Source organism: Physeter macrocephalus, chromosome 8, assembly GCF_002837175.3.
Source record: "Physeter macrocephalus isolate SW-GA chromosome 8, ASM283717v5, whole genome shotgun sequence".
Taxonomy (NCBI): Eukaryota; Metazoa; Chordata; class Mammalia; order Artiodactyla; family Physeteridae; genus Physeter; species Physeter macrocephalus.
The window spans coordinates 130,920,801-130,939,688 of record NC_041221.1 but is presented as its reverse complement, the minus strand read 5'-3'; the positions used below and the strand labels follow the sequence as shown (position 1 = coordinate 130,939,688).

At 41.1% G+C, this 18,888-nt stretch overlaps 1 protein-coding gene across 9 annotated transcripts in view; it reads left to right on the top strand.

Moving 5' to 3' along the window:
* The window catches only part of CDKL3 (cyclin dependent kinase like 3), a 120,340-nt gene extending 107,621 nt beyond the window's left edge, over positions 1–12,719 (top strand). For all 9 annotated transcript variants that reach the window (XR_003681049.1, XR_003681046.1, XR_003681050.1 and 6 more), the window contains one exon: positions 12,598–12,719. The gene's annotated coding sequence lies outside the window, so the exon portion shown is untranslated. The remainder of the gene's footprint in view (positions 1–12,597) is intronic.
* The last annotated feature ends 6,169 nt before the right edge of the window (positions 12,720–18,888 follow it).

Below are 18,888 nucleotides of genomic sequence, written 5' to 3'. Positions count from 1 at the left end.
AGCATTTAATCCATTCACGTTTAAGGTAATTATCGATATGTATGTTCCTATTACCATTTTCTTAATTGTTATGGGTTTGTTTTTGTAGGTCTTTTCCTTCTCTTGTGTTTCTTGCCTAGAGAAGTTCCTTTAGCATTTGTTGTAGAGCTGGTTTGGTGGTGCTGAATTCTCTTAGCTTTTGCTTCTCTGTAAAGCTTTTGATTTCTCCGTCAAATCTGAATGAGATCCTTGCCGTGTAGAGTAATCTTCGTTGTAGGTTTTTCCTTTTCATCACTTAAAATATATTGTGCCACTCCCTTCTGGCCTGTAGAGTTTCTGCTGAGAAATCAGCTGTTAATCTTATGGGAGTTCCCTTGTATGTTACTTGTTGTTTTTCCCTTGTTGCTTTCAATAATTTTTCTTTGTCTTTAATTTTTGTCAATTTGGTTACTGTGTGTCTCGGCGTTTATCCTGCTGGGACACTCTGTGCTTCCTGGACTTGGGTGGCTGTTTCCTTTCCCATGTTAGGGAAGTTTTCGACTCTAATCTCTTCAAGTATTTTCTTGGGTTCTTGCTCTCTCTTCTCCTTCTGGTACCCCTATAATGTGAATGTTGTTACGTTTAACGTTGTCCCAGAGGTCTCTTAGGCTGTCTTCATTTCTTTTCATTTTTTTCTCTTTATTCTGTTCTGCAGCAGTAAATTCCACCATTCTGTCTTCCAGGTCACTTATCTGTTCTTCTGCCTCAGTTATTCTGCTATTGATTTCTTCTAGTGTATTTTTCATTTCAGTTATTCTATTATTCATCTCTGTTTGTTTGTTCTTTAATTCTTCTAGGTGTTCTTTAATTCTTCTAGGTCTTTGTTAAACAATTCTTGCATCTTCTCAATCTTTGGCTCCATTCTTTTTCTGAGGTCCTGGATCATCTTCACTATCATTATTCTGAATTCTTTTTCTGGAAGTTTGCCTATCTCCACTTCATTTAGTTGTTTTTCTGGGGTTTTATCTTGTTCCTTCATCTTACAAAGTCCTCTGCCTTTTCATTTTGTCTATCTTTCTGTGAATGTGTAAACCAACCTGTATTTATGTAACATTCTTAAAGGAACATTTGTCAATCAATCATTACAAAGGAATATAGGGAATATGTATATATCTCTTAAAACAAACCCCCCTTTTTTACATGACTCTGCTTTCTCTTCTAACCCTTATGAATGCCACTAAATGTTATTATATCTCCAATAAATTCCTGAAATATTTCCAAAGAAATAGAAACCAGTAGAATTAGGCATTGGAAAACTTTCAGACTGTTGCTTCTGGGCTGTGCTCTGGATCTACAAGTAATTCTGTGGCTTAAGATGCTCGCTCACATTCCTGAGCTGTATGTGTAGTTCTGAGGCAATGTGTGACACAGTGACATGGGCTAATTACACGGTCTCCACTTGTCCAAAGGGAGTCACGCATGAGAAGGCAGGCTTTCTCATCTTCCTTTTAGGAGGATTTCATCCCATGATTCCCCACCCAGAAGTGCAGAGTAAACAAATAACAACAATTAGGCTGACTGTGAGACCTCATAACCCACTTTATGGGTCTTATCAGCAAAGCTAGTAGCATGTCCTATTTAACCACAGAGCCTGTGGCAATGACTATTTCACATCTCTATGGCTATGGGGATATTTCATCTCTCTCCACTGGTCAGCATTTTTTATTTGCTCCCTAAAAGATAATCACCTGGATAGTATGGAATTATTAATTTCAAATGTGGGAACAATTACATTAAAATGAGTTTTTGTCTTTTATAGATACTTAATGAATATTTATTGATGAAACTGTATGATGCCTAGAATTTGCTTCAAAATGGCACAGGATGGGGGAAGTCAGTGGGGAGGGTGTAGATAAAAGAATAATGGCCATGAGTTGATGATTGTTGAAGCTGGATACTGGGTGCATGGGGAACCATACTATTCATTATATGTTACTGAATAATTATTAGCTTTATAAAAGGTCTACTTTTTATATGTTTTAAATTATACATAATTTTAAAATGAGCACTCTTTAGGTAGAGGGCAGAATTAGCAATGTTTAGATTTTGGGTTGAGTACTGTAGTGAAAAAGGAGAAATGCTGATGAATTGTTTCTAGAAAAATGTGCAAGTCCAGTAATTTCTCTTTGTAATGCATTATACGCTATTCTGTCCATCACCTGCCTCCAAGGCTACACTAACTCTGTAGAGCTATAATTAATGTCCTATGCATTTGCCTATGCCTTTTATCTGTATTCCTAGAGTTTTTTCACCTTTGCCTTGTCTCTTTCATGAGATTAGTAATCTCATCATGTCAGGACATTCCATGTAATCAGCCACTCACTCCATAGGGCTGAGTACTATGATTTTCCAAGAATGATAAAATTTAACAAGATAAAATAGGAGATCAAACAGTGTAAGCTAATATTTTTCAAAAGACTTGCAAAGGGATGGTGATTATCTAAATGTTGGTTTATGTGTCGGAAACAGCTGTGTTCACTTAGTCACCAACAGTGATTCTCTTTGAAGCTAAGGGGAATACATTATACTTTTTCTTCCTGTAAAACAGAAATAATCTAGTCTCAGAATGGAGAAGGGAGAGGAGGGGAAAAGGATGGAAAGAGGGGTGAGAATGGCAGAAATGTTCTCCAGTCACCCAGTGGTTGTTCCAAAATTCATTCCTAAGTGGTAGGGACAATGGTCCTGTCCCCAGGTGGCTGTGCCCACAACCCTGGGTCTCGTTTCTTATTGGTGTGTCTACAACACAGCTTTAACTCTTCTGAGTAGGTGAAATTGCTTCCAGAAATCTTCTGTAGCAACTGCAGCCTCTTTTCCTCTTTTAGCATAGAGTTCTAGAAAATTTTACTGCTGTGAAAAGCCATAGCATTATTTTTAAGGTTATCGAAAGACCCTGAATGTGCAGGGTCTTGTGCCAGGTGTATACAGCAGGGCTGATACCAGAAGCCGGGTCTCAGTTCTACCGGCCAACTTCCACCTCCACCTAGGTCCTAGAGATCTACCTTGGTGGTTTGTTTTGAAAATTTTAGTCTGATAGGATTCAAGGGATAGATTGAGTGCCCCATTTAAGAACTATAATCTCTAGTTCTGGCTTTCAAAAGGAAGTTTAAGGGGGGTGACTTACCTCTTAAGCAATGTGCTAAGATGACGAAGTGAACTGCTGTGGGGAAGTGGTGATGTCGTCAGCCCTTTCTGGCTTCCACACTGAAACTGTAACTCTTGGTTAGGAAGTAAAGGAGGTGGTTAGGAAGTAAAGGAGGAAGTGAAGCAGATTCATCATTGCTTAAGGAGCCTGGTATGTGCAGCTAGGATTTCCTAGCTGTTGGCTGAAGCAACAGGGGGAAACTTTCTCATACACTTTCTGGGCCCCAGCTGAGAAGGGCTGGGGAGCTGCTGGCTCTTAGGATGGACCTGCTCATATGTGTTCTCCAAGGAACTCATTAGGAACTGCTGTGATCTCATTTTTTCTGCGTATGACATTGTTCAATACCTCCAGGAAGTTTTCTTTAGGAGAAACCTTTTATAGCAGCTCTACAGGGATAATTGGTAAATATGGCTGTGATACAACAGGTAAGATTCGATTATTTGAAAGTTTCTTCCACTAAATGGACATTAACTTTTAAGATTCCCCTTCCCTTGGCCCCCTAAAAGTGGTTAAGAAAATGAATAGTGAATAGGCCCATGCTCCAGGGGTTCCAGAGAGCAGACAGAGCAGGTAGTCTGAGCTCTTGGAATCCTAGCCAGGCTCTCAGCCCTCCTTTATCCTCTAGGAATAGGTTCTTGGTCAGTTGTTAAGAATGAAAAATCCAGCTTGCTAGAGCATCTAGCCACTCTGCAGAAGTGTTAACAGATCTGAAAGGCACCTTGGCTTTCCCCTGCTTGCAGACAGGCATGCCTCGAGTCTAGACTATGCAAGCAAGGTCTCCTGCTCTTTCTGTTCCTTGAAGGGCTCTGGAATGAGATGACATTCCCATCATCCTGACCATGGCCTAGTCCAGCCTGTGTTTCCTCTTTTGTGAAGTACTTCATCAGGAGCCAAATTAAATCTCCTTGCCTTAATTTGAGCCCATTTCTTCTTCTTTTTTTAAAAAAAATATTTATTTATTTTTTGGCTGCATTGGGTCTTTGTTGCTGTGCACGGGCTTTCTCTAGTTGCGGTGAGCGGGGGCTACTCTTCGATGCAGTGTGTGAGCTTCTCATTGTGGTGGCTTCTCTTGTTATGGAGCACGGCCTCTAGGCACGTGGGCTTCAGTAGTTGTGGCTCTCGGGCTCTAGAGCACAGGCTCAGTAGTTGTGGTGCATGGGCTTATTTGCTCTGCGGTATGTGGGATCCTCCCGGACCAGGGCTCAAACCCGTGTCCCCTGCAATGTCAGGCAGATTCTTAACCACTGTGCTACCAGGGAAGTCCCCAGCCCATTTCTTCTTGATTAGTCATCTGAGATGACACAATAACTTAATTTAAAAAAAATTTATTTTATTGAAGTATAGTTGACTTACAGTGTTGTGTAGTTTCTGCTGTACAGCAAAGTGATTCAGTTATACATATGTATATATTTTCTTATTCTTTTCCATTATGGTTTATCACAGGATATTGAATATAGTTCCCTGTGCTACACAGTAGGACCTTGTTGTTTCTCCATTCTATATATAATAATTTGCATCTGCTAATCCCAAACTCCCAAGTCATTCCTCCCCTACCCCCCTCCCCCTTGCCAACCACAAATCTGTTCTCTATGTCTGTGAGTCTGTTTCTGTTCCATGGAAGTTCATTTATGTCATATTTTAGATTCTACATATAAGTGATATCATATATGTATAATATCTGTCTTTCTCTTTCTGACTTCATTTAGTATGATACTCTCTAGGTCCATTGATGTTGCTGCAAATGGCATTGTTTCATTCTTTTTTGTGGCTGAGTAGTATTCCATTGTTTATATGTACCACATCTTTATCTATTCATCTGTCGATGGACATTTAGGTTGCTACCATGTCTTGGCTATTGTGAATAGTGCTACTATGAACATAGGGATGCATGTATCTTTCCAAATTATAGTTTTGTCTGGATATATGTCCAGGAGTAGGATTGCTGGATCATATGGCAACTCTATTTTTAGTTTTTTGAGGAACCTCCATACTGTTTTCCATATTGGCTGGACCAATTTACATTCCCACCAACAGTGTAGGAGGATTCCCTTTTCTCTACACCCTCTTCAGCAATTGTTATTTGTAGACTTTTTAATGATGGCCATTCTGACCTATGTGAGCTGGTACCTCGTTGTAGTTTTGATTTGCATTTTTCTAATAGTGATGATGAGCATCTTTTCATGTGTCTATTGGCCATCTGTGCGTCTTCCTTGGAAAAATGTCTATTTAGGTCTTCTGCCCAGTTTTTGATTTTTTTTTTCCTAATTAATTAATTTTTGGCTGTGTTGGGTCTTCGTTGCTGTGCGTGGGCTTTCTCTAGTTGTGGCGAGTGGGGGCTACTCTTTGATGCGGTGTGTGGGCTTCTCATTGTGGTGGCTTCTCTTGTTGCAGAGCACAGGCTCTAAGCACGCAGGCATCAGTAGTTGTGGCTCACAGGCTCTAGAGCGCAGGCTCAGTAGTTGTGGCACATGGGCTTAGTTGCTCCGCAGCATGTGGGATCTTCCCAGAGCAGGGCTCGAACCCATGTCCCCTGCATTGGCAGGCGGATTCTTAACCACTGTGCCACCAGGGAAGCCCTGACCCAGACCTCTTTAAAGGGAACATCAATAAGCCAAAGATATGAGTTAGTAACTCCTAGAATATAAGGTTGGCGAGCTAACCAAGAGACACTGAGGCAACAGGCAGGCTCCGGGGCACTGAGGTGGCAGTGTGTCACAGGTTTGAGGTATGGAAGGGGATGAAGCATGCTGGAACCATTTGAGAAGGATAACTGTGTTCAGCCCAAGTATACAGTGCTCGAGCAATATGGCACTACTTGGTCACATTAAGTATACACGTATCTTATTATGAGATTTCTGCAGTCTGTTAACACCCTCCCCTTCCTGCAGCAATCAGGAGTGATGTTCAAAAGAGTGGAAACATGGTGGAAGTGAGGATGGGGGAAATGATTTTTGGCAGAGCCACTTCCTATAGTTGTGCAGATTGTGTCCTGAGCAAGGCTCCTACTGAGGGGGCCAGTAGGGGCTGAAACCAAGCCTGAGCTCCACCTTGCCAAGCCTTGTGCAAGGGCTGTGTCCTCCAGGAGGAAGAGGTGCCTCTTTTGATGTGTAAAAGGATACCACATGGATGAGAAATTGTCTAAAAAGATTGCCACGTGGGTCCAAAATTGGACACACATGAGGCTGCTTATGGCAGCATTGTTTTGGGTGGCACCGGGAGTGCCCATTACTGGGGAGCAGAGAGGCCACATGCCGTGTGTACATGGTGGAGTCCTCTGCAGCAGTCAGGAATGGTGGACTGGAGTGCACATGGCAGTGTGGATAGGTCTTAAAAACAAGGTGTACAGTGGAAAAAGTAAGACACAGTGAGATCTATATCACAAGGCTATGGATGTAAATTAAAATGCATGCAAACCAGACAACAACACACACTCCCTTGAACACATACAAGCCAAAAAATGGAATTAAGGATTAAAACAGTTGCCTGGGATTTCCCTGGGGGTCCAGTGGTTAAGACTTTGTGCTTCTACTGCAGGGGGCACGGGTTTGATCCCTGGTTGGGATCCTGCATGCCGCACAGTGCAGTAAACAAACAAACAAACAAACAAATAAAATGGTTGCTTGTGGAAAGGACAGGAGTGAGGAGTGGGCATAAGAGGAAATACATGCGTACATACTTAAAAGCGCAGCTTTGTATGGACCAGTTAGAGTATAATGTCCCATGAACTGAAAAGTGTGATTAATTTAACACTCTGCACCTGAGGCCTAATAAGTAAAAAATAAATAAATTAAATTAAATTAAGTGCCCTGAGCCTTGCGGTTTGAGGCTTTCCTGTGGACCACCAGCATGGCTTGATCAGCATGATCACAGCTTTTTAGTTATCTCATTTACAAAGATTTATATCTGGACTTGTGTGAGCTGCCTTATAACACACCTGCCCTTGTCAAACTCAGAGGTGTCTGATACTGTCCTGGTCCTTAAAATCCTTGGAAATTCCTTGTCTTGCCTATATTATTTTATTTTCCTGTTAGCCATAAACAGAAGTGAAAGCATTTACTTCCCTGGGGATTTAATCAAACTATAAAAACTATATGAATGAAGAATAGGGGCTGCAAAGAAGAAAAGAAAATCCTCAGTTCTTTTTGGCCTGGTTCCTTATAAATCCTGCATCCACTTTTTGCATCCAGCGAGGGCTGGCAGCTGATGGGTCAGACTGGGCCCTCAGTCATTGGAATACAGTGCCTTAGCTTCTTCAAAGATAGGTCTAGATCATTCTAGACCAATGCAGTCATAAAGTACCTAGTGCTAAAAACTTTCACCATTTAAAAAATATAATTTTTTTTTTTTTTTTTTTGCGGTACGCGGGCCTCACACTGCTGTGGCCTCTCCCGTTGTGGAGCACAGGCTCCGGACGCCCAGGCTCAGCGGCCATGGCTCACGGGCCCAGGCGCTCCGCGGCATGTGGGATCTTCCCGGACCGGGGCATGAACCCGTGTCCCCTGCATCGGCAGGCGGACTCTCAACCACTGCGCCACCAGGGAAGCCCTAAAAAATATAATTTTTATTTTTGAGATATTTCTTGGCCAAGTGTGTGTGCAACTTAAACCAAAAGAAGACCTAATATTCTCCAAGTTAGCATGTGCTCAATCAATAGGTACCCAATAAGCATAAGTTAGATTGAGTGATCTTTTGAACCTGTGCCCTCTGCAGTGGAAGTGCAGAGTTCTAACCACTGGACTGCCAGGGAATTCCCAGGTTGAGTGATCTTTTACCATCCATTCAGGGACACCTCTTACCCATATGGAGTCTTATGTGTATTAGAAATGTGCCTCTTCTTCCTGAAGACACAACCCCACAGTCAGGTACAGTTGTGGCAAGTGGAGCTGGGTTGCAGCCCCACTCACCCCCTCTGCTGTTCAGGGCACAATCCACACAACTGTAGGAAGTAGCCCTGCAAACAAATAAACTCCCCTCTTCTCTCTTCCACTAGGTTTCCACTGTTTGTAACATCTTTGCTTGTTGGTCTAGGAAAGGCAGGCCTGACTGACCATCCTAATTGCCAGGCAGAGCAACAGTATCTCCCATCCCACATGCTCTTGTGGAACTTTACCCCTGCCTCTATAAAGGTGGAGACAAATTCCACTCTCCTTGAGTCTGGGTGAGCTTGTGACTTACTCTCAACCAACGGGACACAGCAAAAGTGACACTGTGATTTCTGAGGTTAGGTCATAAAGAGTGATACAGCATCCACCTTGTTGGCTGGAACACTTACTTGCACTTGGAGCCCTCAGCTGCCGTGTAAGAAGTCTGACTATGCTGAGGAAAGGCAGGCTTTGAGGAAGCCATGCCATATGGAGAGGCTGCGTGTGGGTGCCCTGGTCAGCAGTCCTAGTTTTTGAGTGCTCCAGGCTCTGACATCAGACATGTGAGAAAACAAACCTTCGATGCTTCTAGCTCCCAGCTGTGAAGTCATCATCAGACTTTGAATCCTTCCAGCTGAGGCCCCAGACAGCTAAGAGCAGAGAGAAGCCATCCCCACCATGCCCTTTCTGAATTCCTGACGCATAGAATCCGTGAGCACAGTAAATTGTGGTGTTCTATGCCACTAAGTCTGGGGTGATTTGTTACACAGCATTAGTAACTAAACGATCCATTATTTTCAACAACACCAAAATGTAGAGCAGTAAAAGAGGAAGGGAAACTGTTATAAATTAAATATTAAAAAATTATCAACTAAAAGAGACAGAAGAGACATATCAACAAAGACAAATGACATTGCTTGGCTCCTGATTAGAATAAAGTATTACAGAAAGATACTTGGGAAAATCAGGGCAGTTTGACTCTTGACTGGATACTAGATGTATGAAGGAATTATTGATTTTTTAATAAAAGAAGGAATTATTGATAATTTTTAAAATGTGATACAGTGGTTATTGAAAAAAAGTCTTATTTTTTACGGATAAATACAGAAATATTTAAATATGAAAATATCTGTGATTTGCTTTAAATTGGTTTTAAAATAGAGATGGGAGGTACAGATGAAACGAGATTGCCATATGTTGATAATTGTTGAAGCCAGGTGATAGGTACATGGGGGTTTATTACATTATTATCTCTAGTTTTGTACATATTTGAAAACTTCCATAAGAAAAAGTTTGACAAAAGAGAGGATGGTAGGTCCTCTGTCCTATTCTTCCAGGCTGTGGTTTTGTGCTAACAGGTGCCAATGGTTTAAATAGATTGCTCCTCTTATAAACATGATCTCTGTGTACCTCTGGGGGCTTCTTGAGACCCAGGACCCTACACTAATGTGGAGATTTCAGGCAGAGAAACGGACTAGCAGAGGAAAGCATATTCTTAGGTAAATGTTTAGGCTCTCCTCAAATTAGTATAATTTTTGGTGGATAGAATTCCCCTTAAAGACAGAATTCTCTTCCCTGACAATACCCAGCGCAGCACTAGGTACACAGAGGGGATCCTAGCAAATTGATTTGAATTAAGAAACCTGATTGTTCAGGCTTAATTCATCAGCTTACTCCAAAGGTTAGATAGTGTTCAATTTTGAACCTTAAAATATATGTCAGCAGAAAAGCAGGCAACAAGGCTGCATGTTGCTATGCAGATGACATATCTTGGAAGGTCCTTCTGTTTGCATGTGAGTTCTCTTCTTGAAGAAAGACTATTAACTCATGCTGCAGCCTGCTGCTCTCTGCTTGGTTTTGGCTATGTCACTCAACTCAAAATAGAAAGTTCTTTTACTGCAAAGCAGGGAAAGAGGTTTAAATTTATCAATTCAAATAACAAAGGGCAGCATTATACTGGCTTTTCTTGGGTGGGGGTGGGGAGAGAGAATGACTGCTTCATCAAGGAGAAAGAGTGATCTGACACTGGCAGAGGCTGGGACCAGGAGACAAGCATACACTGTGGTGAGTTGGGCTTGTTTCCCATCCTGGGCCCCCTCACTCTTTGCAACTGTGTCATCTCTTTTAGGACATGGGAAAGCAGCTGAGCCACTGGGGATTCAGTCCCAGAAATGTCACTGAAGTTATCAGACTGGAAACAGTTCTCTGAGCCAAACCCCTTCTCTCTCAGCTTTTAGTGGGGTCAGTACCTTGCCACAGAGTTAAACAGCAGGGAGATATTTTTTCTTGTCAAATGGTCAAACATTTTAAATGATCTCTAGGGTTGGAAAGAGTTTGGGGAAATTGGCATTCTCATACATTGCTGGAAGGAGGTAGATTGATCTACCCGTCTGGAAAGCAACCTGACAAGATGGATTCATGGTGTAGCAGAGAATGTAGACCCAGAGGCCCTCTCACCTACAGCTGGTGGAAGTATAAACCGGCTCCATAGACAAACTCTTGTGCAAGTACAACAGGGGACATTTACAGTAATGTTCATAGCAGCAATGTGAACAAGAGCTAAATCCTAGAAACAATGCACTTGCCCATGAGTGGAAGAGTGGATGGTAAACTGTGGTGTATTTACGCACTGGGGTATTTTACACCAGTCAAAATGAACTACAGTAAAATGTAATGATATGGATGAATTTTTAGCAAAGTAATATTAAGTGAAAAAAAATCCTGAAAGATTACATGCAACATGATATCCTTTTTATAAAGCTAAGAACAATTTAAAAAAATTACTCTTTAGGAATATATACAAATACAGTAAAACCATATAAAAGGAAAAGCACAGAAATGAACATCTGATGCAGGTTCCCTTGGTTGGGGAGCGCGGGGAAATGAGGGGGAAGCCCTTATGGGTTAAATATTGGTTATTGTTGAAGTCCTAGCTTTTGTTTGGGGTTGTGGATTCACAGGTACTGATTACATTATTGAAATGAATTTACCACCTAAATTAACAAAATCAGGCCATCCAGTAACAATTATGATAATGTCATGAACCAAAGATTGTGGTTAATTCAATTCTGAGAACCTGACATTAAAACAAAACAAAATAAAACAAAAACAGTCCCAGAAATGTCACTGAAGTTATTGATACTTGGCACAGTTTTTCTATTTCTAAACATTTACCTTAAGGAATAAACAGAGATGCACACAAAAATTTATGAACAAGGACATTTATCATGGTATTTGCAAATATAAAAATAGGAAACAATCTAATTACCAAACTAAGGGATTAGTTACCTAAGTTGGGTTACATCGATATGCTTGAAAAAAAAGGTAGTCTTTTAAAAATATTCTAAGAGTATTTAAGTACCAATGTATGGAAAATACTATATATCAGTTGAATAAAATGGGTTACAGAACCGACATACACAATATGAACCCAGTTTTTCTATTTCCTGTTAAGTATATATATACACACACACAGAATAACTGGGAAGACTATACATCAGAATGATTATATCACTCTTCCCTAGATGTTATGATTATTTTTTCCTTAAAGTCTTCAGTAGTTCACAAATTTTCTACAGTGATCATTAATTCTTTTACAGTCAGAAATAATTTTATTATAAAAATAGATGTTAATAGTAGTAGCTAATGTAGATGGAGTATTTGTCATGTGCTAAGAGCTTTACTTGGGTTAATTTATTTAATGCCTAAAATAACCCAGTGAGGATGGTACTATTATGATCCCTATCTTACAGATGAAGATACTGAAGTTTAGGGGCTTAAATAACTTGCATGAGGACACAGAGGTCCTAAGAAATGGTGCCTTGAATCAGGCTTCTAGGGGGCTCTTCAAAGAGTGGGCCTGATGGAAGGGTCTTGGTCTCCCTGGCTCAGGGATGGCTCCACCAGAGAGAATGATCTTCTGAAAACAGCACTGGGAACTAAACAGCCTGATGTGGACCTGAAATCCACATAGAGAAAGAGACCCCAAGGGATGCCTGAGCCAGAGCCCATACAAGGGAACCAAACATTGAACGTGGGGAGGGCAGACATGGGGGAACCAGGGCACCCAGCCCTGAGGATTTCTGATGAGCCCTTGTGGAAAAGGAGATCCCATTGATTGAAGAATTGACTGGAGAGCAGAGGTGTTTTTACTCATGGTTCTGGCCAGCTCTTACTCCCACCAGCCATTGCACTAGGATTGGTGTCCAGAGCCTTCGGTAGAGAGAAGAGGGTGCTCTAGGCATGGGACAGAGCCAGGGACTTGGCTGCGGGCTCTTCTCATCACTCATGCTTTAAATATAAGCTCTGATGTGATCAAGACATCAGAGATAAAATGCCTTTCTCAAGCTCAGTCAGCAGGATCTGGTATCCAATTTGGACAAGGCAGTGGAAAGTAGACTCAGGGGGAAAAAATCCCTTGGTCTAAACACCAACACACGGGAGTTGAAGAATTTAACACCTTAACATTGTAGAATAAACAAACGTAGGCATGTTTTCCTGTGTTTTCTTCAAAACAGCTAGAACAGATATGATTTAAGAGGAATGGATTTTAACAGTTAGTTCTTCTCTTCTCAGCTGAAGAATTCTGGACTATCTTTCAAGATGTAGCTCAAGCATCAGCTTCTGTGGAAATACTTCCCAAGCTGCCCGAAGCAACAAGGCCATCCCTCTTCTATAAATGTTTAATAAATGACTTGTTTACCTGTCGGACTGTCTGTCTTCCCCTGATGTAGCATAGCTCAGTGGACTGTGTTATACACCTCTAGGTTTTCCCTGCTTTCCCTGTATCTCTTTCCATCAACTCTTCCCCCCCAGGCATCCCTGTGCCTGCCATGTGGTAAGTGCTAATTAGCAATTTTTTTTTTTTGGAATTTTTTTTTTTTTTTTAGGCTGCACCAGGCAGCATGCGGGATCTTAGTTCCTTACCAGGGATCGAACCCGTGCCCCTTGCATTGGGAGCTCAGAGTCTTAACCACTGGACCGCCAGGGAAGTCCCTGGTAAGTGCTAATTAAATATTGCTGTTGGGACAGAGGGCTGTAGAGGTTTGTGGTGTGGTCTTCTAGAATTCTCAGAGCTGGGATCCACTCCCCTTTTTGCATCTCTGATACTGGAGAGAATCTGATGAAGGCTAAGAACCCTTCCCCAGAAAACACATGCAAAAGAAAATTCCCAATTGTATAGCAGTAAATACACACACACACACGCACACGCACACACACCAACAAATACACAAATGAGTGCGTGTAAAACTGGGGAAATGTGAATAAAATAGGTGGATTTTACCAATATCAGTATCCCAGTTGTGTACTGCTATAGTGCAAGATGTTACCACTGGGAAATTGGGATCTCTATTATTTCTTAAAACTGCATATGAATCTAAAATTATCTCAATAAAATTTTCAATAAAAAAGAAAAATCCTGTACATTATCCTTTAGGAATTGATATATCCCCTTGAATTCACCCATGAATCCTAATTTGAGAGCTCCCCAATATAGTCTAATCTCTACATTGTTGGAGGGGAAACTGATGGGAAAGGATGTGCTCAAAGTCATACAGATTGTTGGCAGCAGAAGAGGAAATGAGCCCAGCTTTCTTTTCCTTACACTACAGCTGGCTCCTGGGAGGAAGAAAGTTCTGTCCACATTGTGCTATTTTCTTGACTTAAAGGCAAGACAAACCAATCAGGGCAACTGATATTCCCTGACATGGGGAGCAAGCTGGGTAATTCGTTTGCAGAATTATTTGGTCTTTTTTTTCTTCTCATTGCTTTTTAGGCTGCCTGTACTCAGCCTATGGATGGGAAGGATCTCATTCCCAAAGAAGGTGGCTTGGAAGGGTGTGGCTCAGGGACCAACAGCCTTTTTGATTCTGAGTGCCATAAGTGGAGCCAAACTGTGCCTATGGGTTATCCCAATAGGGTAGAAATGGAGGAGTAGGAGAGAAAAAAAGAGAAGAAAAAGAGGGGACATCAGGAGGAAAGAGAGCAGAAAGGCATGGTAGGAGGAGAAGACAGTGGAGGAGGGGATGGGATAGGTGTATTTAGGGAGTAGGATTGATGGGGTGGGTTGGACCACAGGCCACTCACTAAGCTGCAGCCTTTAAGGACACCAGTTATTGTTCTATTCTTGGAGATTGCTAGGCATTGAAAGTGTCAGATGGTCGAGTGGTCAAGATATTCCTTTTATGAAAATCGCTTGTGATCTGATGCTAAAGGCTCTCCAGTAGTTAAGAGTTTAGGTACTCTGTACTAGTTATTTTACAAGTTACTTAATCCCTTTGTGCCTCAGTTTCATCATCTGTAAAAGGAGGATAATAATGGTACCTACCCCATGAGTGGTCAGGAATAAATTATATAATACATGTAAAGCATTTAGAAGAGTACCTGACACATAGTACGTACTTAATTAATGCTGGCCTTATAATTGTTACTACTTGACAGAGGCTCATTTCCTCTTGCTTGTTCCTCCAAAGACAGAGACAGTGATTAGCATCTTTCCTCTAAGAAACAACCATCAACATGTAGGCACTAAATTAGCCACCAGTTTTCTCTTTTCTGCACACACTGTTCCTTCTTCTGTTTGTGGACCCAATTCCACTACCATCCACCACAATGAGAACTTAAAGAAGAGCACATAAGTACCTGGTAATCAAGGGGTCTCCCTGTCTGGTGTTCCCTCTAATGGCTTAGGGAACAAACACTCTGGTGAGGGGAAAGTTTGTTTCTTTCTATCTGACAGGAGTGCAGTATGGTCCTATCTTTCTATTTTTACAAATGAACTTCAAAGCACTGTTTAGATGCCTCTGTACTTGCAAATTCACCTTCTTTGGGGGATCTGATTTTTAAATCTTGCCTAGCATCAAGTTAGAGCGGTGGTGAACTGATTAATCTGGAAAATAAAGAACAAAATATGAACAGATTTTTCACCCCTGCCTCCGGCAAAATGTCCCCCTCCTCGGCAGTTTTTCTGGGAGTCTTTAGGGAACACCTCCCATGGGCTCACCAATAAGTCCTCCATTCATACCTCTCTGCTCTGACAAGTGCCAGGTCTCTCTGAGGTTCCATGAGATTCTGGGGCTAGGCGCTCCCAATCAAGAGAGACCTAGAATCATCAGGGAAGACTGTTCAGAGGGTGTGGGGCTTGAATGACAAGTAGGGTTCATGTAGATACAAGGGGCATCTGGGAAGCAGGGACAGGCTGAGCAAAGAGGTGAAAGTAGGAATGGAACAGATGAGGATAGCTTTGGTCTGGGAGATTTAGGGTCCCACTGAGCTGAGTGGAAGAGCTTTTAGTGAGAGGTAAGGCAGGAGAAAAGGCCATATTGAAATGCTTTGTGAGGAGACTGTTTGAGAAGACCACAGGAAAGGTGAGACTTCTTTTCTCAAGAAAGTGAGGGCCCTTGAGTAATATTCCAGGGCATGGTGGAATATTTACTAGAACTGTTGCCTACATGTACTTTGGGCCTGTGACTCCCCTAAAATGTGCTGTGTCATATTTACTCAGGTATTCTGAAGATTTTTTTTTCCCAATTATAAAAGCAGTCAATTATAAAAGCAATATGTTTTGTTACAGAAGTAAAAAGAAAATAAAAAACAATCCCACTCACCAGAAGCAACTGCTGTCAACACCTCACTGTGTGTCTTTCTAAAGTCTCTTATAATCATATGTTTTATAATATATATTTAATAAAATTAAGGTTATATCATACATGCTGTTTTGTAAGGCCTGTGGTAATTTTTAAAATTACTTTATCACATAAATGATAGCATTCCAAACTTCAGTTATTACAAGATCACCAAAGGAATTTTTGCCCAACTACTTAATATAGATGTTAGCTCATACATGTTTAAAATTTCCTATATAGTTCCACAGAGAACTTCCCATTGGTGGCACTGCATTGAGCCTAGCACAAGCCCAGGAAGACAAGAAGAACAGAAAATTCCAGGTGTTTTGTTTGTCCAGGTGTTTTCATTGTTGGAATGTAGGACTCCCCTTACAATGCAAATGATTTTTTTCCTTGTCTATAAATAATGTTTTATTGAAACACAGTTATACTCCTTTATTTACATTTTACTGTGGCTGCTTTTTGGCTACAATGACTGAGCTGAGTAGATACAACAGAGATCATATGGCATATCTAAAATATTTACTCTCTGTCCCTTTACACAAGTTTGCCAACCCCAGTGCAAATGATTTTTTTAAACCCCATGTTATAATAGGATTCTGCTGCAATAAATTTATATCTCGATATACATAATATCTTTAAAACTGAAGGTAAAGTTTCTGTCTGTGCTCCCCATCACCACTGCATACCCCAGCCACTACTATTGGCTCCCAACTTTCCTGTGTCATCTGCCCCATAAACTAGGGGTATCTCCAGCCTAACCACTGTACATTCATAGTTTGAATTACACTGGGATTAATGGAATATTTATATTCACTAAGAGGCCTCATTTGGGGAGTGTACAGTTAGGTGATGTATGCATGAGCTTGCTGCCACATGGTACAAGTTTATTATGTTAAAGTCATATCTAAATTGGAATAATCTGACCCAGTGAAGTTTGGATGGGGTAAAAGAGCCAACTTTCTGAAGTTGTAAAACCACTCTTAGATGATGCCAGCATTTAAATCTAATTAAAACTTGTGGTGAAAGTTTGGGAACTTTTGACCTTATCTCTTTAACTGTGGTACATAACTGAGTGATTCCAGTACCTAATTTCTATAAACACCTGCTCTCAGTTTTTAGTACTACTTCATACATGCTGTTTTATAAAGGTATTTTTTTCGCTTAAAATGTATTGCAAATAATGTTCTATGTCATAAACATATTTATATGATAAGATTTTTAATAGCTGCAAAGTTGGTGACAGTATTCTTAAGGTTTAGCCAGCCTTCCCGAGTGATGAACTTCGCTTTCCATTTCAGATTTTTTTTTCCTTTAACAGAAAAAAATATTCCCTCTGTAACTGACAATGGTATCTGGATGTCATGGACATTACTAGGGGACATGGTCATATTTTCCTTAGCCAAACTGCAGAGCTAAGGGAAAGGGCTGATTTATATTTGTGGCAAAGCTCCTGGTCACAAAATTTTGGCCACATCTATAAAATTCTAATTTCAGGTGAAAGGGCAATATAAGTTTAATTTTTCTGAAAACCACAAAGGAAAGAAACAGGGATAGATACCAATGAGTTGCAAGCATCATTGCATATCGTGAGTGCAAAAATCTGGTAGTTGGGCAGGCCCAGTTGATCAGAGCATGGCAGGCTTCTCATGGGCAGAGCCACTAAGATGACTGCTCAGGTCTGTTTTGGGGTTTCTGGGGCATATACGGCCTTGCCGCAAAGAGTGTGTTATCAGATATGGCACCTTTTTCAGAGAGAAGACAGGAGCGTAAGACTGACCAACTGAATTAATTTTTGGATTTATTCCTAAGTGACTAACTCTCTGTACAACAAACTTTCTGAATGTTTGCTTGATGGCAAAGGAAGAGAGAGGGTGTTCTTTTTGTTCCATCTCTACTCTCTTTCCTTGAATATCCTCCCCCTTCCCCACTTGATCCAATGGCTTTGTGTCTATATGATGGTTTTTTTGGTGGGGGTGGAATCTTTGTTCCCCAACCAGGGATCAAACCTGGGCCCCCTGCCGTGGAAGTACAGAGTCCTAACCATTGGACCGCCAGGGAATTCCCTATATGATGTTTCTGATAGTTATGTTTTGTTTCCAAAGACCACTATGTATTTCATGCAGACACTGAGGGGCTCCAACTGGCATTAAAGGATATTTAGAATCAGAGACCACTTAGAAATAATAATAATAATACTTACTGGACATTTATGATATACTCTTTGGTGTCTTACATTTATAATTTCATTTAATTCTCAGAAGAGCCCTTTTATTGGCTATTATAATGATCCTCACTTTATAGATGAGAAAACTCAGAAAAGTTAGGTAACTTGCCAAACCTCACACATCTAGGCAGCTGCAGAACTGGAATTCAAAGCTGGTCCATCTGACTCCGGATGCCATTTCTTACCTACACAGCCCTACTTTCTGTCTCAGTAAGTTTAGAAGTCAGGGAACTAGAAGAAACAACAAAATATACCTAACATAAGGCAAAGAGAATTGCTGACAAATAAAATACATCTCATTCCTTCTCCATGTTTAATGTCAATTTTTATACCTTGGCTAAAAGTGCCCTTTATAAAGCTATTTGCTCAAGGTTATCTTCCTCATACCCCGGCCCCATCGTCAAATGATTTTTATTTATACCTATGTTTAAACATCATAGGCAAGCCTCAGACTCACTGTACACTGAATTTGCCACCTGAGCAAAGATTCTTTTACGAAGCATATTTGCTTTATTAATTCTCTGGTTTTTGCCAAAAAATAAAAAGGACAATTCTATTTTTTTTTTTTTAATAAATTTATTTATTTATTTATTTTTGGCTGCATTGGGTCTTCGTTGCTGTACGCAGGCTTTCTCTAGTTGTGGTGAGCCGGGGCTACTTTTCGTTGCGGTACACGGGCTTCTCATTGCAGTGGCTTGTCTTATTGCAGAGCACAGGCTCTAGGCGCGCAGGCTTCAGTAGTTGTGGCATGTGGGCTCATTAGTTGTGGCTCATGGGCTCTAGAGAGCAGGCTCAGTAGTTGTGGCACACGGGCTTAGTTGCTCCGCGTCATGGGGATCTTCCCGGACCAGGGCTCGAACCCGTGTCTCCTGCATTGGCAGGCGGATTCTTAACCACTGCGCCACCAGGGAAGCCGCAAAAGGACAATTCTTTTCGGCTTGCTTTTAACTTTTTTTATTTTTTATTATTTATCTTTTTGGCTGCATTGGGTCTTCACCGCTGCGCACAGGCTCT